The sequence below is a fragment of the Macaca nemestrina genome, chromosome 6 (genome assembly GCF_043159975.1).
Source record: "Macaca nemestrina isolate mMacNem1 chromosome 6, mMacNem.hap1, whole genome shotgun sequence".
Classification (NCBI taxonomy): domain Eukaryota; kingdom Metazoa; phylum Chordata; class Mammalia; order Primates; family Cercopithecidae; genus Macaca; species Macaca nemestrina.
In genome coordinates, this window is record NC_092130.1 from 2,934,147 (window position 1) to 2,957,161 (window position 23,015).

At 43.5% G+C, this 23,015-nt stretch overlaps 1 protein-coding gene across 2 annotated transcripts in view; it reads left to right on the forward strand.

Moving 5' to 3' along the window:
* The first annotated feature begins 1,792 nt into the window (after positions 1-1,792).
* The window catches only part of LOC105484020 (acetoacetyl-CoA synthetase-like), a 94,091-nt gene continuing 72,868 nt past the window's right edge, over positions 1,793-23,015 (forward strand). For both annotated transcript variants that reach the window (XM_071098039.1, XM_071098038.1), the window contains exons 1-3: positions 1,793-2,035; positions 7,666-7,777; positions 8,600-8,822. The gene's annotated coding sequence lies outside the window, so the exon portion shown is untranslated. The remainder of the gene's footprint in view (positions 2,036-7,665; positions 7,778-8,599; positions 8,823-23,015) is intronic.

A 23,015-nucleotide genomic window follows, 5' to 3' on the forward strand; every position in this document is an offset into this window, starting at 1 on the left:
TCACTCGAGCTTAGGAGCCTGTGGCTGCAGTCAGCTGTGATCACATCACTGTACTTCAGCCTGGGCAACAGAGTGAGACCCTCAAAAAATCAAATCAAATCAAATATAAAATAACTGAAACGTGAGGAGCACAGTAAATAATACAAAGAAGGTGGGAAACATCTCCAGCAGGGAGATGTGTGTTGTTTCCCTATGTGTCCATGTGTTGTTGTTATTTAGCTCCCACTTATAAGCAAGACTGTGGTATTTGGTTTTCTGTTCTGCATTAGTTTGCTAAGGATGATGGTCTCCAGCTCCATCCATGTCCCTGCAATAGACATGATCTCGTTCTGTTTCATTAGTCTGCAATATCTGCGTATTCCCACCTACTACCTGACCTCTTCAGCTAATCCTGTGTCACAAGCTAAGATTCTGTGACTTGTAGCCTCCACTTCAGGGACTATATTTTATTTTGTAGCTGTTGTATTCTGAGCCTTGATTTTAGTGGTCCAAGATTACAGCATCAGCTTCCAAAGAGAATGCAAGAAGAGAAAGTCAAGAAGAAAAAAGCATGATCAATATGCCTCTTAAAGAAGGCTCTTACAAGCTGCTAAATGATGTTTTGCTTGCAAATCATCAGCTGAAGGTAGAGACAGGGCCTTCTCTAACTAACAGGGGGCTAAGAAATGCAGTCTCCATCCTAGGGAGCCATATGCCTACTCCAAAAATGGGGTTCTATCACTTTGGAAGTGAGAGTGGTAACTAGGGAAGACCAGCAGTGTCTGCCATAGAAAGGTATCAGTATAATTCTCATTTCGAAGATAAGAACACTGAGGCTTAAAGACGCTGAGTGCTTCTTGAGAGTAAGTGGTAAAGCTGATTCCAACCCATGTGATCTGTCTAGTCTAGTACCCATTAGTTCTTCTTCCCGATCCTCTCCCTCCTCCCACCCTCCACCCTCTCTTCAGCCCCAGGGTGTGTTTTTCTCCTCTATGTGTTCATGTGTTCTCATCATTTGGCTCTCATTTATAAGTGGGAATATCCCATATTTGTTTTTCTCTTCCTGTGTGTGTTTGCTGAGGATGAGGGTCTCCAGCTCCATCCATTTCCCTGCAAAGGACATGATCCCATTGTTTTTTCTGGCTGCATAGTATTCCATAGTGTATATTACCACATAGTCTTTATCCAGACTTCAGTGTAAAACCCAAAACTATAAAACCCTTGACAACAGCATAGGCAATACCATTCAGGACATAGGCATGGGCAAAGATTTCATGACAAAGACACCAAAAGCAATTGCAACAGAAGCCAAATTTGACAAATGGGATCTAATTAAACTAAAGAGCTTCTGCACAGCAAAAGAAACTGTTAGCAAAGAGGCAACCTATAGAATAGGAGAATAGTTTTGCAAACGGTGCATCCCACAAAGGTCTAATACCCATCATCTATAAGGAAGTGAACTTAAATGAATTTATAAGAAAAAAAAAGGTGGCTAGATGAACTGGCAGTTGAAGTTTCAATTTTGCGAGAAACCTTCTCCTCCACGATCCCCTTGCTATGGACTGTTTGTATCTCCCCAAATTGTCAGCACTGGAGTTCCAAGAAGACTGGAAGCATTGGCGGTTGCAGAAAAGCAGGGGGAAGCTGTGGCAGCCCAGGCTGAGCAGGTGCAGGAGTTCCAGAGCCTCGAGGCCATGGCCTGGCCTGGACTGATGCATCCTGGGAGGTGGAATCAACCTGCCATGCGCAGTGTGAGCAGCGGGCGGGGCCAAAGCTTCTGCCCGCACGTGGTGCGCATGTGTGTTCCCCTCCCTCCCCCACCGTCTCCATGGAGGCAGCGGGGCGAGTGTGGCCTGGCATGGCGTCCACAGTGAGGAGAGGAGCAGAGCTCTGGTTCCCTCGGGACCCCGCTGGGTGCCACTGGCAGCTTCCAGATGACTTGGGCCCCTGTCCTGGGGAAGAAACGGCTCCCGTCCCGGTGCTGCCTGCCGAGGAGGGAGCTTCCTTCCGTGCGGGCTTCTCCACAGCGCGACTGCTCCAGCATTTTTCCTTCAGGGTCAGGATAGAAGGTTTCATTTTCTTCTATGTTCTGTTTCTTCTTGTCAGGTTCTCAGGCGTTTTGCTCTTTCTCTGGTAGTATTTTGGTCTTTATTTTTCGTGGTTTTCATTTTCCCGACAAGGGCTTTTGAGGGTGGCAACGTAGCAGGCTGTGGTATTTTTAGGGGTTCAGGATTTTTTCTCGGGGAAACTCCCCCATGTACATAGAGAGGGAAGCTGCAGCTGCTGGAATAAGGAGAAACCCAGCCCAGGTTGGGGTCGGGGCCAGGCCCAGGTTTGGCTGCAGGTGTCCAAGCCTCAGGAGGAGGAAAAGAGATCCTAGCTGTCTCCAGGCTTCCATGGGTTTGAAAATGTGCGTTCCAGCTGTCAGGACACGGGCTGCTTTCCTCCATCCCCGGCAACAAGTGTCCCCTCTTGTACATCCTGTCGTGGCCGCCCGACGGGGTAGGGAGCCTCACTGCAGTTTAATGTTGTCTTTGCAGAAATATATTTCAGGGTCCCTGCCCAAGTTTCGGGGGATCATTTGTTCTTTTTTCTCATTGTTGCTACTGAGTACTGTATATATGCTCTGTATTTTCCGTAACAAGCCCCTAGCAGATATGTGAGTCCCCCAAACCCTCTTTCAGCCTTTCTCATTGAGTTTGCCATTCCCTCTGCGGTGCAGCAGCTTTTCAGTCTGCTGTAGCCTTGTGTGTCTATTTTTGTTTTTGTTGCTTGTGATTTTATTGCCCAAGTAAAAAAAAAAAGAAAAAAAAATCATTCACATATAGTTTCCATTCTCAATGAAATTTTACCCCTATGTGTTCCTTTTTTCATTTTCTTTCCTTTGTTATTTGAGACGGGGTTTTCACTCTTGTTGCCCAGGCTGGAGTGGAATGGCACAATCTCAGCTCACCGCAACCTCCGCTTCCCAGGTTCAAGCAATTCTCCTGACTCAGCCTCCCTAGTAGCTGGGATTACAGGCAGGTGCCACCACGCTGGGCTAATTTTGTATTTTTAGTAGAGACGGGGGTTTCTCCATGTTGGTCAGGCTGGTCTCAAACTCCCGACCTCAGGTGATCCGCCCACCTCGGCCTCCCAAAATGCTGGGATTACAGGAGTGAGCCACCACGCCCAGCCTTCATTTTCTTTTCTTTTTTTAAACTCTGTCCAACCTGTGGACATGGATTCAAGTTGCCCTGAAAGTAACCTCCCCTATCTTTGCTTACAGGAAGTTTTTTATTTTCATGGTTTCAGGTCTTGTGTTGGGGTTCACTTTGAGTTGATTTTTTGCATTGTGTAACACAGGGTTCTATTTCATTCTTTTGCAATAGGGATATTGTTTTTCTCAAAACCATTTAATGAGAACATCTCCTATCCCCATTGTGTCTTTCTGATCCCTGATGCTGATTCCATTTGCTATGGAGGTATACCCAGTAGGGGGATTGCTGATTATATGGTAGTTATATTTTCTTTGAGACAGAGTGTTGCAGTGTTGCCTAGGCTGGAGTAACATTCATTCCAATAAGACCAAAATGGCACACTGCAGCCTGGACCTCCCAGGATCAAGTAATGTTCTCACCTCAGCTTCTTGAGTAACTGGGACTACAGGCGTATCTCACCATGCTTGGCTAATTTTTTTTTTTTTTTTAAAGAGATGAGATTTTGCCACATTGCCAGGGCTGGTCTCGAACTCCTGAGCTCAAGCTGTCTGCCCACATTGGCCTCCTACTAGTTATGTTTTCAGTTTCTTGAGGGACCTCCAACTGTTTACCATAGTATATATACTAATTTATTTTCCTGCCAACAGAGTGTAAGAGTTCCCTTTTCTCTGTATCTATACCAGCGTTGTTCTTTTCAAAAATTTTTTTTATGGCCAGGCACAGTGGGTCACACCTGTTATCCAGTACCTTGGGATGCTGAGGTGGACAGATCATGGAAGTCCAGGAATTTGAGAGTAGCCTGGGCAACATGGCAAAACCCCATTTCTACAAAAAAACAAAAAACAAAAACACTAGCCAGGCGCGGTGGTGCGTGCCGGTAGTCCCAGCTACTCCGGAGGCTGAGGTGGGAAGATCATGTGAGCCTGAGACGTCAAGACTTCGGTGAGCAGAGATCTTGCTGCTGCACTCCAGCCTTGGGGACAGAGTGAGTCCCTGTCTCAGAATGTTTTGTTTTAAATCTTTTTAGTGACATTCATTTCACTAAGAGTGAAATGGCATCTGAATGTGGTTTTGAAGCACATTTTTCCTGATGAATGGTCATGTTGAGGACCTCTTTTACCCGTCGGCCAATTTCATGTTGTCTTTGCCGAGATGTGTATTCAGATTTTTTTGCCCAGTATTAATTTAGATATATATTTTTATGCTCAGAATTTGTTTTCTTTATACATGTTGGATAACATCCAGTTGTCACTCATAATATACTCAAATTTTCAAACAGTTTTGTTTTTGAGACGGAGTATCACTCTACCATCCGGGCTGGAGCCCAGTGGCACCTCACGCGAACATGCATTTTGGATACCTATGGCTTTGGGATGTAATTCGATATCAAGGATTGTAAGCCCTCCAACTTAGTTTTTATTTCTCAGGATACCTCAGATATTCAGAGCCGTTTGTGGTTTCAGGTGAATATTAGCATTGTGTATTCAGATTTCTTAAATTTTTTGTGTATAATAGAGTACATTATTAGAGGGCATGCTGAGACATTTTGTTTCTCTGCGATTTATTGATATGTGTATATTTTGAGTAATGATCAAACCAGGATACTTAGCATATGTTTCCGAAGATCAGGTATTATTTCTCTGTTGGGAGAACAAATTGTTCCCTTCTAGCTTTTTTGAAAAATACAACACAATATTTTATTAACCAGTCACCCAGCTGTGGTAGAGAACACCAGAATGCATTTCTGTCATCTAACTGCAACTAGTTTCCAAAATGAATCTTTCACAGCAAACCACTCCTGGGCTTCTACTTCTTGAAGGTAAAGGTTTTTGGATTCCATGTAAGTGAGGTGATGCTGTGGTTGTCTTTCTATGCCTGGCTTATTTTACTTAACATAGTATTTTCCAGGTTTGTCCATGTTGTTCCAAATGGAAAGGACATGATTTGCGCGTGACTGAGGAGTGCTGTGTTGTGTGGACATCCCACAGTTTCCATATCCCTTCGTTGGGATGGTCAGGTAGATTGATTCCCTGTCTTGGGTATCATGAATAGTGCTTCATTAACCACAGGAAGGCAGGTAACTCCTTAAAGGACAGGTTTCCTTTGCTGTAAATGTACACCAAGTGTGGGAATGACTAGATGAACTGGTAATGGCAATTTTTATTTTTTGAGGAAGCTCCAACTTTTTTTCACAGTATGTACGCTAATTTTCAATGCCACCAATAGCATATAAGAGTTTCCCTTTGCATGAATCTACGTAGGCCCCTACCTTCCAAAACTTCTATTGCTCCTTTGAGTACTGCTCATTCTCAGTGGAGTTTGACAGTATCTTAGTGTGTGTTTGGCATGAGAGTGATGTGGTGCCACTCTTCTTTTAGCTGAGAGTCAGTTTCATGTTTTCTTTGTAGAAGTGGCTACTGCAGGTCCTTTGCACATTTGTAGCTTGTGTATTTGTTTTTATCCTTTCCCTGCACTTAGTACCTTTAGTTTCTTTTCTTTTTTTTTTTTTTTTGAGACAGAGTCTTGCTCAGTTGCTCAGGCTGGAGTGCAGTGGCACGATCTCGGCTCACTGCAGGCTCTGCCTCCCGGGTTCACGCCATTCTCCTGCCTCAGCCTCCCGAGTAGCTGGGACTACAGGCGCCCGCCACCACGCTTGGCTAATTTTTTTTGTATTTTTAGTAGAGACGGGGTTTCACCATGTTGACCAGGATGGTCTCGATCTCCTGACCTCGTGATCCGCCCGTCTCGGCCTCCCAAAGTGCTGGGATTACAGGCCTGAGCCACTGCGCCCGACCTGTACCTTTAGTTTCTTGAATAAGTTAGATGACAACCCCTTTCAACTTTATGATTTTGCATAATTTTCCCGTAATCATCTTTTTCCCCAAGATAGGATGCCTTCTCTTGGGGTTCATTGTTTTTTCTCCCATGTAGAGAGGTCTAAAGCGTTTCTTAGTCTCAAATGCTGATATTTGCTTTCGTTAGCAGTGATTTCTGCGTCCGCTGAGGGGGAGAAAAGGGGGATGGTGAAGCCATTGTATTGTCTGTGGGTACACAGATTCACGTTTTCCCACAAATAAATGCTGATCCTGTGTTTTCCCCTTGGGAGTTTTTCAGTTTCAGGATTGAATTGGAGTGTTCAGTTGGTTTTGCGTTGATTTTTATGTATTATGCAACATAAGGGAACTGTTTCAGTCGTTTGCACATGAATACCCAGTTTTCTCAACAGTTATGCCTTGGTGAGCTTTTGCAGACTATGTTTTCACTGTGTGAAAGTTTAGGTTGATTATTTGGCTCCCTAATTTTGTCCATTCAGTGTCTTTCTTTATGCCAGTAATGAATTGTTTGGATCACTACAGGTTTCCTGTTTTCCTTTTTTTTTTTTTTTTTTTTGAGACGGAGTCTCGCTCTGTCGACCAGGCTGGAGTGCAGTGGCCGGATCTCAGCTCACTGCAAGCTCCGCCTCCCGGGTTCATGCCATCATGCCATTCTCCTGCCTCAGCCTCCCGAGTAGCTGGGACTACAGGCGCCCGCCACCTCGCCCGGCTAGTTTTTTGTATTTTTTAGTAGAGACGGGGTTTCACCGTGTTCGCCAGGATGGTCTCGATCTCCTGACCTCGTGATCCGCCCGTCTCGGCCTCCCAAAGTGCTGGGATTACAGGCTTGAGCCACCCGGCCTCTTGTAGGACTTTCATAGTTTGAGGTCTTCTACTGAAATCTTTCATTCACTTTGAGTTAGGTTTTGCATGTGGTGAGAGGTGGGGCTCCAGTGTTAACTCTTCTGCTAGTCACGCATCCTGGCACCATTCACTGCATAGCGAGTCCTTTGTCCATTGCTTATTTTTTTGGAGTTGGTTGAAAGCCAGATGATTGCTGTTGTGCAGGGTTACTTCTGGGTTCTCTGCTCTGTCTAGGTGGAAGTGGGTCTGTAGCTTTGGGATGAAATTTGAAAGTGGGGAATGTGCTGCATCTGACATAGTTTGGATTTCTCAGGCTGGCTTTGGAATTTTAGGGCATTTCATGGTTGCATGAGAATTTTCGCATTGTTTCTTTACATTTCTTTAAATACAAACTTGCCCCATAGTAAAGGTGCACAACTAGAGGGTAGAGGGTAGAGTGGGACGTTTTGGTCCATGTATGCATTGTGTCATGACGGAATCAGGATACTTAGCATTTCTTTTGCCTCATAGAGTTGTTTCTTTGAGGGGAGGACGTTCAGAATCCTCCTTGTTAGCTGTCCTGAAAATTACCCTCTGATAATATCCCTAGTCACCCTGCTGTGGAATCGAACTGCGGGTTTTATTCTCATAAAGTGTGGAACTTTGTACCCATTTCCCCACCCAGGCCCCACCTTCCCCTCAAACCCTGGTAAGCACTAGGGTGCTTTCTAGGTCTATGAGATAAAGATTTTTAGATGCCTCATGAGTGAAGTGATGCAGTGTTTGTCTTTCTCAGTGTAGCTCTTTTCATTTACTATCATTTCCTCCAGGTTCAACCATGTGGCTCCCGATGCATGATTTCAGTATCTGTGTCTGGCTGAAGAGTGTTCCATTGTGAATGGACACTGTGGTCTCTGTGTCCCATCATCTTTGGATGGATGGGTAGGTTGACTTCTCATCTTCGCTATTGTGAATAGTGCCACAGTCAGCATGGGAAGGCAGATAACCTCTTCCATGGACTGATTTCTTTTGCTTTGAATGTATACCCAGCAGTACCATGGCTAAATGAAATGGTAATTCTTTGTTTTCAGTGTTTTAAGGAACCTCCAGCTGGTTCCTGTAGTTCCAAAATATTCCTACCAGCTCTGGATAAGATTTCCCTCTCTGGAAACCCACACTAGCATTTGTCTGTTATATGTATGTTCACTTTTTGGTAATATTCATTTCAATTAGAGTGACATAGTATGTGAGTGTTTTTTTGATTTCCATTTTTTTCATAACTATTGGTGTTAACCAAGTGTTTGTAAACTTGTTTTCAATTTCATGTGTCCTTTGAAGAGAAGTCTATTCAGGTTCTTGGCCGATTGGCAATGGTTTGGTTATCAGTTTCTCTGGTTTTTTGTTTTGTTCTTTGCTAGTTAGTGGTGTCAGTACTATACCTTGTACCTTTTCCAGAACAACCCCTTGTCAGCTGTGCGTTTCCCCAAAGCTCTCTTCTCATCTTCAGGGTGCTCTTTGTTTTCTTTATTGTTTCGTTTGTGGGTACACGGTCTTCCCACATGTGTAGAATTCCCTGGTTGCCTGTGATGCTGGTGATTAATCAAGACAAAACATACCCACTACTATGGCAATCTTTTGTCAATAATTTTTCCCTTGTATTTTTGTGGTGTTTTGTTTTCAAACTCTAAACATCCATATGTGTTGTTCGAAGTATACACACAGGCTAGGTTTTCTTTTTGTTGTTGTTGTTTTTTTTTATTTTAGAAGGAGTCTGACTTTGTCGTCGCCCGGACTGCCAGAATGGAGTACAGTGGTGCGATCTCAGCTAACTGCAACCTCCACCTCCTGGATTCAAGTGTTTCTCCAGCCTCAACCTCCGGATTAGATGGGATTACAGGCGCATGCCCCCGCCTGGCTATTTTTGTATTTTTAGTAGAGAGCGGGTTTCACAATGTTGGCCAGACTGGTCTCGAACTCCTGACCTCAGGTGAGTCACCCACCTTGACCTCCCAAAGTGCTGGGATTACAGGTATGAACCACTGCGCCTGGCCAGGTTTTCTTTTAGTAGCTTAATGATTTTGGGTTTTGGGTATAATCTGTCATCCATTTCAAATTGTTTTAAGGTGTATTTTGTACCACAGGTGTCCTATCTCATTCTTTCGCATGTGGATATCCAGTTTTCAATACCATATATTGAATAGCCTCTTGCTGAGACCAGCTTGGTTGGGGAGACCCTAACCCAGTGGCGCTAGAGGAATTAAAGACACAAACACAGAAATACAGAGATGTGAAGTGGGAAATCAGGGGTCTCACAGCCTTCAGAGCTGAAAGCCCCGAACAGAGATTTACCCACATATTTATTAACAGCAAACCAGTCATTAGCATTGTTTCTATAGATATTAAATTAACTATAAGTGTCCCTTACGGGAAACGAAGGGATAGGCCGAATTAAAGGAATAGGTTGGGCTAGTTAACTGCAGCAGGAGCATGTCCTTAAGGCACCGATCACTCATGCTATTGTTTGTGGCTTAAGAATGCCTTTAAGCAGTTTTCCACCCTGGGCGGGCCAGGTGTCCCTTGCCCTCATTGCTGTAAACCCACAACCTTCCAGCTTGTGCATTAGGGCCATCATGAACATGTCACAGTGCTGCAGAGATTTTGTTTATGGCCAGTTTGGGGGCCAGTTTATGGCCAGATTTTGGGGGGCTTGCTCCCAACATGTCTCCCTTCTTAGACTTGCAAAGAGATAAAAGCAAGGCTAGCTTTGGGACGGTGAGCTGCTTCTCACAGGAGTTGGGATCTGCATCTGCAGACTATACAAAGACAAACAACATAGATTAAAAGCACGGTCATCATTGAAATGACAGAGCTTCCAAGTGTTTTTATCCATTTTAATGGGTTACTAGCTGCTAATTTATCTGCAGCTCCTTTAAGCACTCCAGTTCCTGGCATTAAGGTCAGGTGTGCCTGGGATGCTTTAAATGTTTGTTTTTTTAATTTTGCTATATCCAAAAACAAGTTTGTAGAGTGTCCTTCTAGATGCTTTTTTATTCTTTGCCAAATTTTGATCTTTTTAAGAGCATTTAATAGTTTCCACAAATCCTTATATTAAGCTCCTAGAGCAGGCCATATCATTTGAGGTTGAGGTGCCACTATACTGCCGTGGCTCCCGATGATAGGAAGTTTTGCTGTACTTCTTTTTTTTTTTTTTTTTTTTGAGACGGAGTCTCACTCTGTCGCCCAGGCTGGAGTGCAGTGACAGGATCTCAGCTCACTGCAAGCTCCGCCTCCCGGGTTTACGTCATTCTCCTGCCTCAGCCTCCTGAGTAGCTGGGACTACAGGCGCCCGCCACCTCGCCCGGCTAGTTTTTTGTATTTTTTTAGTAGAGACGGGGTTTCACTGTGTTAGCCAGGATGGTCTCGATCTCCTGGCCTCGTGATCCGCCCGTCTCGGCCTCCCAAAGTGCTGGGATTACAGGCTTGAGCCACCGCACCCGGTCTGCTGTACTTCTTATTGTTTGTACCATGTGACCGTTTTGTTCAGATCATCTGAACATAGTGGGCACGCAGACTGAGAGGTGCAATTCAAGCTAAACATCCCCTTAGGGGACCAATTAATAATGATTCCGGAGGAATCTTTGTGCAGCACCTCTGCCTGTTCTGCAGTGCAGTCTTCCTAAACAAGTATGTTCATTTTTTCTAACTGGGTCCAATCCTGTTTACAAATAGGTTTTTGAGGGTGGTATGCCTCAATTATAGGAGCAGATTTGTTATGGTGAATACTGAGATCAGAAAGCATGTGTAACTGTGTCATAGAGTGATTACATCCAGGCATTATTACCAGCCCTTAATGAAGGAATACTCATGGTAGTGATGATAACCGCTATCATAGTTACCATTAAATTATTCATTGTGACTGCTTGTCCCGCTTTCCTCAGGTTTTCTTCTGCCATCTGTGACAGCTTCCTGATCTGTCCCAGGTGGGTGGCTGTGTTCGATGGGTGTTGCTCGTGACAGTTGGGGTCCTCCTCAGCGTCAGTTTCGACATGGCTGCAACCAGGGGGTCCTCTGGGTCTGCCCGGAGTCTCTTCCTTGGCATCTGGCTCATGATAAGATTTCAGGTGTCTTGATGGTATCCAAATCGGCTGTTGGTTTTGGCTTGGAGAAATAAAGCATACTCTCTACCCCAAGTTATTATTTTACCTATTTCCCAACTTTTTGTGATCGGATCTCTCCACCAAATCAGTTCTGTTTCTGTCTTTGCAGCTGGTTTCTGTAGATGCTGTTCAGTTGCTGATAACATCTGGCCTTTGGGCAGGCTCAAAAAATTTAAAGTTAATAATGCTAGGTTCAGTTGCATCTGTGGCGTTTTATATACTCTGTCTCCCCCTTTCTGCTTTTGCATCTGCTGTTTTAGGGAGAGATTCATTTTTTCCACTGTGGCTTGTCCTTGAGAATTGTATGGGATACCAGTAATGTGTTTAATATTCCACATAGAGAAAAAAGTTGCTAGAGCTTGGCTAGTATAGCCTGGGGCATTATCTGTTTTAATAGAAGCTGGAATGCCCATCACCGCAAAACACTGCAAAAGGTGACGTTTAACGCAGGCAGGAGGCTCTTCTGATTGGCATGTAGCCCAGACAAAGTGAGAAAAGGTGTCCACACATAGATGTACATAAGCTAGTCTCTCAAACGAGGGAGCATGTGTGACATGCATTTGCCAAATAGAGTTAGGTTCCAGTCCTTGAGGATTAACTCCTCCTGTAAAAGATGAGGAGTGTACCATTTGGCAAGTTGGGCATCGCTGGGTAATAGCTTTAGCTTCTTTCCAGGTAATGCTGTATCTGCATTTGAGACCAGAGGCATTAACATGGGTTAAATTGTGAAAGTGTCTAGCATTAGATATTGCAGTAGCAACTAGGCGATCAGCCATTTGATTCCTTTCAGTCAAAGGTCCTGGAAGAGGTATATGAGCTCTAATCTGATGTAAAAAGTGTGCATTCTACTCCTAACTGCTCTTTGCAATTGGGTAAATAAAGTCATCAGTTGTTCATCTGTGTGAAATCGTAACTGAGAATTTTTCATTAACCATGTGGAGTGAACCATGTATGAAGAATCAGAAATCACATTAATAGGCATATCAAAAGTAATCTACCTCAATTACAGCTACAAGCTCCGCTTTTTGAGCTGAAGTATGGGGCGTCTGGAAAACTTTACCTTTTGATCCAGAATAAGAAGCTTCACCATTACTAGACCCGTCTGTAAAACAATGAAAATGCTTAGCAGGCTGCAGGTTGTTCACCGCAGGAATTGTAAATGCAAACCATTCACAGGCTTGCTTGGCTAAAGGGATAGTAAAGAAACAGTCTTTTAAATCTATGACTATTAAAGGCCAGTTTTTTTGAATTATAGCAGGAGAAGGCAATCCTGGCTGTAATGCTCCCATAGGTTGTATAACTGAATTGATAGCTCTTAAGTCAGTTAACATTCTCCATTTACCTGATTTTTTCTTAATTATGAAAACTGGAGAATTCCAAGGAGAAAATGTTGGAGCTGTGTGCCCATTTTCTAATTGTTCAGCACCTAATTTCTCCAAAGCCTCCAGTTTCTCTTTACTTAGCAGCCGTTGTTCTATCTAAATTGGCTTATCTGCTAACTGTTTTAAAGGTATAGGTTCTGGAGGCTTAACAATGACCGCCATCAAAATTTTTTCCTAATCTTCGGTGGGAACCTTTTAAACCTTGCAAATTTTTTTCTAGTCCCATACCAGGGACATACCCCATTACATGCATCATATGTTGGCTTTGAGGGCTGTATAATTGTTCTGGAATTAGAACTTGTGCTCCCCATTGTCATGATAAATCTCTTCCCCATAAATTTATAGGTACAGAAGTTGTAATTGGTTGAATAGTCCCAGGTTGTCCATCGGGCCCCTCACAATGCAAAATATAACTACTATGATATACTTCAGCAGCTTTAGTAACTCCAACTATGTTAAATTGAGCTGGTTGAATTGGCCACATGCACGGCCAGTGCTGTAGAGAAATGATTGAAATGTCCGCTCCTGTATCTACCAAACCTTTAAATTTCTTTCCCTGAATAGTTACTTCACAGATGGGATGTTTATCAGTAATTTGATTTACCCAATAAGCTGCTTTGCCTTGTTTATTTGTGCTTCCAAATCCTCCTGTTCGTTTAATTTCACTTTTTCCCATTTCCACATAGGGCACAATCAGGAGCTGTGCTATGTGCTCTCCTGGCTCTGCTTTCCAGGAAACAGAAGTAGATATAACAATATGAATTTCCCTTTTGTAATCTGACTCAATGACTCCTGTATGTATTTGTACACCTTTTAAACTTACACTAGACCTTCCTAAAAGTAATCCTTTTTTCCCTGCTGGCAAGGGTCCACAGACTCCTGTTGGGACCTTTTGCGGGGATTCTCCAGGCCAAAGGCTCACAGCTTTTGTGCAGCATAAATCTGCAGCACTGCCCGCTGTGGTGGGGGACAGGCATTGTACAGGGGTGAGGGAATGGCCTGAGCTGGAAGTGCCTCAGTTTAGAAGGGGACCTGGGATGGTTCCCTCATGGCGTTTCCCAAAATCGGGTTCCCTTCTTTATCAAACTTAGAGAGATACTAGCCCAGTGTTTTCTGTTTTTACATTTTGGACATATTTCAGGCTCAACAGTTTTCTTTTTTCCCCTGAATGGCGGCCTAACTCATTGATTTTTTTCTACATTCTTTTTTAGTATGACCATGCTTCCCACAGTTAAAACAAGCTCCAGGAAATGGAGCGTTTTCTTTATCCACTCTCAGTCTTGCCATTGCGTGTGCCAACAAGGTAGCTTTATGCAGATTACCTCCAATACAATCACAGGCCTTGATATCATCAACTAAATGTGCTTTGCCTCTGATAGGTTGCAGAGCAGCCTGGGAATCGGGATTAGCATTGTCAAAAGCTAATAACTGCAACACTATATCCCGAGCAGCCAAATCTGCAATCATCTTTTTAAGAGACTCCTGTAACCGAGCTATAAAATCAACATATGTTTCTCTTGGTGCCTGTTTTACAGCACTAAAGGAAGGGTATTGTTCCCCACCTGAAGTGATTTTTACCCAAGCTCTAATGCACACCCCTCTAAGCTGTTCTATGGCATCATTCTGCGTCACCAGTTGTGCATCTAAACCAGCCCAGCCGCCATCCCCCAAAAGTTGGTCGGCAGTTATATTAATTTGAGGTTGGGCCTGGGCGTTGCAAGCAGCCTGAATGGAAGCTTCATCTGCCCACCAAGTTTTAAATTGTAAGAACTAAGCAGGAGTTAGACAAGCTCGAGTAAGTGTGTCCCAGTCAGTAGGAATCATCCGACTGGAATTCTTTAACAGTCCCATTACAAAAGGAGAACCTGGTCCATACTGACTTATTGCTTGTCTGAATTCTTTGAGTAATTTAAAAGGAAAAGGCTCAAATGTAGCTGTAATATTTCCCTGTTGATCTGGGGGGTGTATTCTAACAGGGAACTGCCAGGCCCCTAAATCACCCTCTCGTGTAGCTTGCTGAATTCCTGCCTGAATAGAACTAAGAGTCATCACTCGAGACGCTGCTCAAACAGTCACTGGGGCAACTACTTTTCGCCCAGTGTCCTCCAGAAAAGAAAGATCTAGAGAGTCATTTTCTTCAAAATAATGAGGGGGTGCAGAAGGGTAGGGATGAATCTCTCCTTCCTTTGCCGCTTTAGCTTTAGCTGGCAAATAAACATGCTCTGTAACCTCTTCTGTTACTTTGCTATACTCTCGTTCCTCCTCATCATCAGTGTGAAAAAGTTCCAAGGTGAAACGAACCAGACCCCACACCTGTCCCATTGTTACCCTGAGGCTTCCGAGCTCCCCTTCTTACTCACCACGGGGATTGTTTTAAGAGTACTCGGTTGTCCTCCAGCTAGTTTTCCGTTCCAACCATCGTTCTGGCGACCCTTCGACCTGGTTTGAGCCCTCACGAATGGACACCACTTGCCGAGACCAGCTCGGTCAGGGAGACCCTAACCCAGTGGCGCTAGAGGAATTAAAGACACACACACAGAAATACAGTGTGAAGTGGGAAATCAGGGGTCTCACAGTCTTCAGAGCTGAGAGCCCTAACAGAGATTTACCCACATATTTATTAACAGCAAACCAGTCATTAGCATTGTTTCTATAGATACTAAATTAACTAAAAGTATCCCTTATGGGAAACGAAGGGATGGGCCGAATTAAAGGAAACGGTTGGGCTAGTTAACTGCAGCAGGAACACACCCTTAAGACACAGATCGCTCATGCTGTTGTTTGTGGCTTAAGAATGCCTTTAAGCAAGGCCGGGCGCGGTGGCTCAAGCCTGTAATCCCAGCACTTTGGGAGGCCGAGACGGGCGGATCACGAGGTCAGGAGATCGAGACCATCCTGGCTGACACGGTGAAACCCCGTCTCTACTAAAAAATACAAAAAACTAGCCGGGCGAGGTGGCGGGCGCCTGTAGTCCCAGCTACTTGGGAGGCTGAGGCAGGAGAATGGCGTGAACCCGGGAGGCGGAGCTTGCAGTGAGCTGAGATCTGGCCACTGCACTCCAGCCTGGGTGGCAGAGCGAGACTCCGTCTCGAAAAAAAAAAAAAAAAAAAAAAAAAAAAAAAGAATGCCTTTAAGCAGTTTTCCATCCTGGGCAGGCCAGGTGTTCCTTGCCCTCATTGCCGTAAACTCACAACCTAGCCAGCTTGGGCGTTGGGGCCGTTATGAACATGTTACAGTGTTGCAGAGATTTTGTTTATGGCCAGTTTTGGGGCCAGTTTATGGCCAGATATTGGGGGGCTTGCTTCCACCAGACTCTCCCTTTCCCACTGTGTTTCCTGCATTGTTTTTAAATGTGTTCACTGTAGATGAATTTGGATTTATTATTTGACTCCCTCATTTTGCCCGTTGTCCTGTGTTTCTGTGGCTATGCCTGTAACATATCGGTTGCATCCCTATAGCTTTGAGATGTAAATAGGAATGAGGTCTGTGATGCATACCACATAGTTTGGGTTTGTAAAGATAGCTTTGGAAACCCAGGGCATTTCATGATTCCATGGGAATTTTGGTAGAGTTTATTCCAACTTGGTTGTAATTGCTGTAGAGTATATGTATACAATTGGAGGATGCAAGGGACATCTTGACATAGGTATACACATCGTAATACATCATGGGATTTAACATTCCTATTACCTAGTACAGTTATTAGTTATTTGTGGAGAAAAAATTCAGTCTTCTCTGCCTGCTATTTTAAAGATTATGCTAGGATATTGTGAACCCTATGGACCCTGCAATGCAATAGAACACTGGAATTCAATCTTCTCATCTAAGTATCTCTGTACTCATTTCAGCAGGTGTGTTTCTCTGAACACCTGCTTTGCCCTTCTGCTTGCTCCTGTGCTGCAGCCTCAGCAGCATTCTGCTCACCCTTGCCACGCTGCCTTGGGCCGTGGGAGGCTGCACATGCTGTGGCCTCAGACTGGAACTCTCTTCTCCCTGCCTTTCCCACATAATTCCAATTCTCCTTCACATCCCTCCTCACCTGTCGCTTCCTCAAGGAAGCTTCTCCCAAATCTCTTTCACTAGATCAAATTCCCATCTCTCAGTTGCATCTGACTGACTATGCTTCCTAACACTTGCCACTGTGACAGTTTTATAGGTGTGGTTATATAGCTAACCCCTGACTGTAAGTTGACAGAAGTTGTGTCTGTGTTGCCTCACCGTTGTATCTCCAATGCCTGGCATGTAGTTGAAGCTTAGTAAATCTTTAAAAGTATGTAATTCTCTTCAGATACCTCTACTTAAAATTGCAATTCACCATGAAGCCAAGGGAAAGAAGAATTGATTGCATGGAAGGTGAATCTGCTTTAAACAGATAACTCTCATATAAATCCGTGGGTCTCTTTCCTGTAATGCTGTGACCCCAACTAGTAGGGAGACAGTGAAGCCAGAGAGTATCACAGTGGCTTCCTCCAAGGCTCTGAACCCCAGACCTGGGTATACAGAAACCAGAGTTGAAGGCAGGCCCTGAGCTCAGACTTTAGGTCTATTTCCCACCTTACTAAATATTTATGTATGTAAAACTATATATATAACTCTCTATATAACTCTCTTCTCTCTCTATATATAGATATATATATTTAGATACAGGATCTCATTCTGTCATCCAGGCTGGAGTACAGTGGTGCAATCATAGTTCACCGAAGCCTCAAACTGCTGGGCCCAAGGGATCCTCCTGTCTCAGCATCCTGAGTAGCTGGAGTACAGGTACATGCCACAACACCCAAACTTATTTTTTGTAGACATGAGGTCTCACTCTGTTGCCCAGGCTGGTCTTGAACTCCTGGCCTCAAGCTATCCTCTCACCTTGGCCTCCCAAAGTGCTGGGATTATGGGAGTGAGCTGCCATGCTGGCCAGGAGTTCTGTATATGTTCTAGATACAAGTCTCTTTTCAAATATTTGACTTGCAAAAATATTCTCTCCTTCTATGGTTTGTAACTTCACTTTCTTGATGGTGTCCTCTGAAGCAGGAAAGTTTTGAGTTTTGATGTAGTACAATTTATATATTTCCCTTTGTAGCTTATACTTTTCTTGTCACATCTAAGAAAATATTGCCTAATCTAAGGTCACAAAGATTTGCACCCCTGTTTTCTTCTTAGTGTTTTGTTTATTTATTGAGATGGAGTCTTGCTCTGTCGCTCAGGCTGGAGTGCAGTGGCCCGATCTCAGCTCACTGCAACCTCTGCCCACTAGGTTCCAGTGATTTTCCTGCCTCAGCCTCCTGAGTCACTAACATTATAGGCACCTGCCGGCACGCCCAGCTAAATTTTGTAATGTTAGTAGAGACAGGATTTTGCCATGTTGGCTAGGCTGGTCTCAAACTCCTGACGTTGGGTGATCTGTCTGCCTCAGCCTCTGAAAGTCCTGGGATTACAGGTGTGAGCCACTGTGCCTGGCCTCTTCTTAGGGTTTTAGCTCATAATTTATAATCCATTGTAAGTCAACTTTTGCATATAATGAGGTAGAGGTCCAACCTTATCCTCTTGTATGTGAATATCTAGTTTTCCAAGCATCATATATTGAAAAGACTATTCTTTTCCCATTTGATTGTCTCAGTTGACCACTGTTGAAAATCAAGTGACCATATAAGTGAGGCTTTATTACGGGACTCTGAATTCTGCTCCGTTGATCCACGTCTATCCTCATGCCAACACCACATTGTCTTGGTTACTGTAGCTTTGTAGAAAGTTTTGAAATCCGTAAGTGTGGGTCCTCCACCTCTGTTCTTCCTTTCAAGACTGTTTTGGCTATGTTGGGTCCTTGCATCTGTATGATTTTTTTTTTGTTTTTTTTTTGAGACAGTTTAGCTGTGTCACCCAGGATGGAGTGCAGTGGTGCAATCTCGGCTCACTGCAACCTCTGCCTCCAGGGTTCAAGCAGTTCTCCTGCCTCAGCCTCCCAAGTAGCTGGAATTACACATGGCCCCCACTACATCCAGCTAATTTTTTGTATTTTTAGTAAAGACAGGGTTTCACCATGTTGGCTGGTCTCAAACTTCTGACTTCAGGTGATCGGCCTGCCTTGAACTCCAAAAGTGCTGGGATTACAGGTATGAGCCACCGTGCCTGGCCTCAAGTTTGTTGAGTATTTTTATCATGAAGGGGTGTTGAATTTTATCAAATGCTTTTTCTGCATCTGTTGAGATTATCATGTGGCTTTTGTTCTTTATTCTGTGGATATGGTATATTGCATAAGTTGTTTTTCAGATGTTAACGCAACCTTGCATTTCTGGGATAAATCCCATTTGGTCGTGATGTTTAATCGTTTTTATACATTGCTGCATTCAGTTTGCCAGTATTATGTTGAGGATTTTTGCATACGTGTTTAGAAGAGATAGTGGTCTGCGGTTTTGTTGTAGTGTCTTGGGTTTTGGTGTCAGGAAATACTGGCTTCACAGAATGGGTTAGGAAAAGTTCTTCGTTTTTCTGGAAGAGTTTGTGAAGAATTGCTATTTTTGAGCTTGGGCTTTTTTTGTGTTTAAAATTTTAAAATTACAAATTCAATATTTTTGCATGTTATATTTCTAGTCAAGTTTTCTATTTATTCTTGAATCAGTTTTGGTAGTTTGTCTTTCTAGGAATTTGTCCATTTCATCTAAATTGTCTAATTTGTTGGCATATGGTTCATAGTATTTCCTTAAAATTATTATTTCTGTAAGGTTAATATGAATATTCTCTCTTTTATTCCTGATTTTATTCATTTAAATATTTATCTTTCCCCCCACTTTTCTGACCATCTAGCTCAAGACTTGATTATTGTGTTGGTCTTGTGAAAGAACAAAGTTTTGGTTTTATTAATTTTCTCCATTTCTCTTCTTTAGATCACTTACTTTTGTTCTAATCCTTATGATTCCTTCTCCTTGCTTTGGGTTTAGTTTGCTCTTCTTTTTTTCCAAAATCTTCACATGTAAAGTTAGGTTATGGACTTTATCTTTCTTCCTTTCTTTTTTTTTTTTTTAATTATACTTTAAGTTCTAGGGTACATGTGCACAACGTGCAGGTTTGTTACATATGTATACATGTGCCATGTTGGTGCGCTGCACCCATTAACTCGTCATTTACATTAGGTATATCTCCTAATGCTATCCCTCCCCCCGTCCCCTCCCCACAATAGGTCCCGGTGTGTGATGTTCCCTTTCCTGTGTCCAAGTGATCTCATTGTTCAGTTCCCACCTGTGAGTGAGAACATACGGTGTTTGGTTTTCTGTTCTTGGGATAGTTTGCTGAGAATGATGGTTTCCAGCTGCATCCATGTCCCTACAAAGGACACGAACTCATCCTTTTTTATGGCTGCATAGTATTCCATGGTGTATATGTGCCACATTTTCTTAATCCAGTCTGTCACTGATGGACATTTGGGTTGATTCCAAGTCTTTGCTATTGTGAATAGTGCCGCAGTAAACATGTGTGTGCATGTGTCTTTATAGCAGCATGACTTATAATCCTTTGGGTATATCCCCAGTAATGGGATGGCTGGGTCAAACGGTATTTCTAGTTCTAGATCCTTGAGGAATCGCCACACTGTCTTCCACAATGGTTGAACTAGTTTACAGTCCCACCAACAGTGTAAAAGTGTTCCTATTTCTCCACATCCTCTCCAGTACCTGTTGTTTCCTGATTTTTTAATGAATGCCATTCTAACTGGTGTGAGATGGTATCTCATTGTGGTTTTGATTTGCATTTCTCTGATGGCGAGTGATGAGCATTTTTTCATGTGTCCGTTGGCTGTATGAATGTCTTCTTTTGAGAAATGTCTGTTCATATCCCTTGCTCACTTTTTGATGGGGTGGTTTTTTTCTTGTAAATTTGTTTGAATTCTTTGTAGGTTCTGGATATTAGCCCTTTGTCAGATGAGTAGATTGCAAAATTTTTTTCCCATTCTGTAGGTTGCCTTTTCAGTCTGATGGCAGTTTCTTTTGCTGTGCAGAAGCTCTTTCGTTTAATTAGATCCCATTTGTCAATTTTGAGTTTTGTTGCCGTTGCTTTTGGTGTTTTAGACATGAAGTTCTTGCCCATGCCTATGTCCTGAATGGTATTACCTAGGTTTTCTTGTAGGGTTTTTATGGTTTTAGGCCTAACATTTAAGTCTCTAATCCATCTTGAATTAATTTTCGTATAAGGAGTAAGGAAAGGATCCAGTTTCAGCTTTCTACTTATGGCTAGCCAATTTTCCCAGCACCATTTATTAAATAGGGAATCCTTTCCCCATTTCTTGTTTTTGTTAGGTTTGTCAAAATCTTTCTTCCTTTCTAAGGTTGGCATTTATAGCTGTAGTTTTCCTCTAAGCACTGCTTTGACTCTATCCTGTAATAAACTTTGATATGTTGTGTTTTCTCTTTTGCTTATAGTAAAGTATTTTCTAATTTCTTTTGTGTTTTTGTAACTGGTGTTTTTTTTTGTTTGTTTGTTTGTTTTTGAGGTGGAGTCTCGCTCTGTCGCCCAGGCTGTAGTGCAGTGGCGCAATCTCGGCTCACTGCAAGCTCTGTCTCCCAGGTTCGTGCCATTCTCCTGCCTCAGCCTCTCAAGTAGCTGAGATTACAGGCACCCGCCACCATGCCCAGCTAATTTTTGTATTTTTAGTAGAGAAAGCGTTTCACCATGTTAGCCAGGATGGTCTCAATCTCCTGACCTCGTGATCCGCCCGCCTCGGCCTCCCAGAGTGCTGGGATTACAGGCGTGAGTCACCGTGCCTGGCCATGAAGTCCTTGTTTAATCTTCATATATCCAACATCCTCATGAGGCCCTAAGCTCCTGAGACCAAGGTAGGCATCTCTACCACCTGGGACTGTGCCAGCCACAGATGGGAACTTGGAAGATGTTTTCTCAATGAACAAATTCATCAGAAGAATACTTCCAAAAGAGGAAGAATCCAGTGGCAAATTTTAAGAAAAATGGGCCAGGCGTTGTGGCTTACGCCTATAATCTTAGCACTTTTGGAGGTCAAGATGGGAGGATCACTTTAGTCCAGAAGTTCGAGACCAGCTTGGGCAACATAGAAAGACTCTGTCTCTACAAAATGTTAAGGAAAAATAGCCAGGTGTGGGGGTGCACGCCTGTAGTCTTAGCTGCTCTGGAGGCTGCAGTGGGAGGATCCCTTGAGCCTGGGAAGTTGAGGCTGCAGTGAGCTGAGATCATACTGTGGCACTCCAGCCTGGGCAACAGAGTGACACACTCTAAAAAAAAAAAAGAAGGGGAGTCAAGCAAGGTGGCTCATGCCTGTAATCCCAGCACCTTGGGAGGCTGAACTAGGAGGATCGTTTGAACCACCTGCTACAGGATATGAGCCTGGTCATGTTTCTCAATTCCTATGAGCTTTAGTTTCCTCCTTTGTAGGAGATAATATCACCCATGCTACAAGTTCGTTGGGTGGGTTATAAACAAACTGGCACACAGTAGGCATTCAGTAAATATTACCGTAATTCTCACCATTAATATTTTAGAAGCCTGTTTCCACTCACATTGTAAGATTGTCCTGGTAAAAGCAAGCAGTATTGTTTTCCTTTGTGTATAAATTTCATAACCAAGAGTGAAACACGTTGAACAAAAGACAAATGCTTTGCCCTGTATCTATTAATCCATTGAGGGCTGTCCAGCAATTTATGTATAATGCTGACATACATAGCAAGCTCTGATATGACTTATGTGAGCACGGGTACAGAGGCATTTGGTCTGAGGGACAGGGCAAGATAATCTAGGCAGTGGTGCTTTGGTTTACTCAACAAATATTTTCTTTTTTGTACTAGAGAAACTTTTTCTTTCTTTTTTTTTTTTTTTTTTCATCGCCCAGGCTGGAGTGCAGTGGCGCAATCTCTGTTCACTGCAACCTCCACCTCCCAGGCTCAGTGATTCTCGTGTCTCAGCCTCTTCCAAGTAGCTGAGATTACAGGTGTGTGCCACCGCGCCTGGCTAAACTTTTTGTACCTGTAGCAGAGACAGGGTGGTCCGCCAGGATGTTCGCCAGGCTGGTCCCGAAGTCCTGACCTCAGGTGATCCACCCACCTTGGCCTCCCAAAGTGCTGAGATTACAGGCATGAGCCACCCCGCCTGGCCAAGAAACTTCTTTGCTGTGTTATTCATATGTTGCTGCTATTCTTACATAAAATTGGAAAGCTGCAAGACAGCTTTTCAACGAGTATTTTCTGACTCTCTGTGCCAGGCATTTTCTTGGGACTTTAGATATAGTGGTAAATAAGGCAGTTCCTACTTCCTTTTTTTTTTTTTTTTTTTTTTTTTTTCGTTTTGTTTGAGTCGAGTTTCGTTCTTCTTGCCCAGGCTGAAGTACAATGGTGCCAGCTCAGTTCACTGCAACTTCTGCCTCCTGGGTTCGAGCAATTCTCTGTTCCAGCCTCCCAAGTAGCTGGGATTACAGACGCCAGCCGCCGCGCCTGGCTAATTGTATTTTTGTAGATGGGGTTTCACCATGTTGGTCAGGCTGGTCTCAAACTCCTGATCTCAAGTGATCCACCTGCCTCAGCCTCCTAAAGTACTGGGATTACAGGTGTGAGCCACCGTGCCTGGCTGACAGTTCCTACTTTCAAGGAGCTCAGTCTAACAGGCGGAGCCAGAGGACATTTTAACCCACTT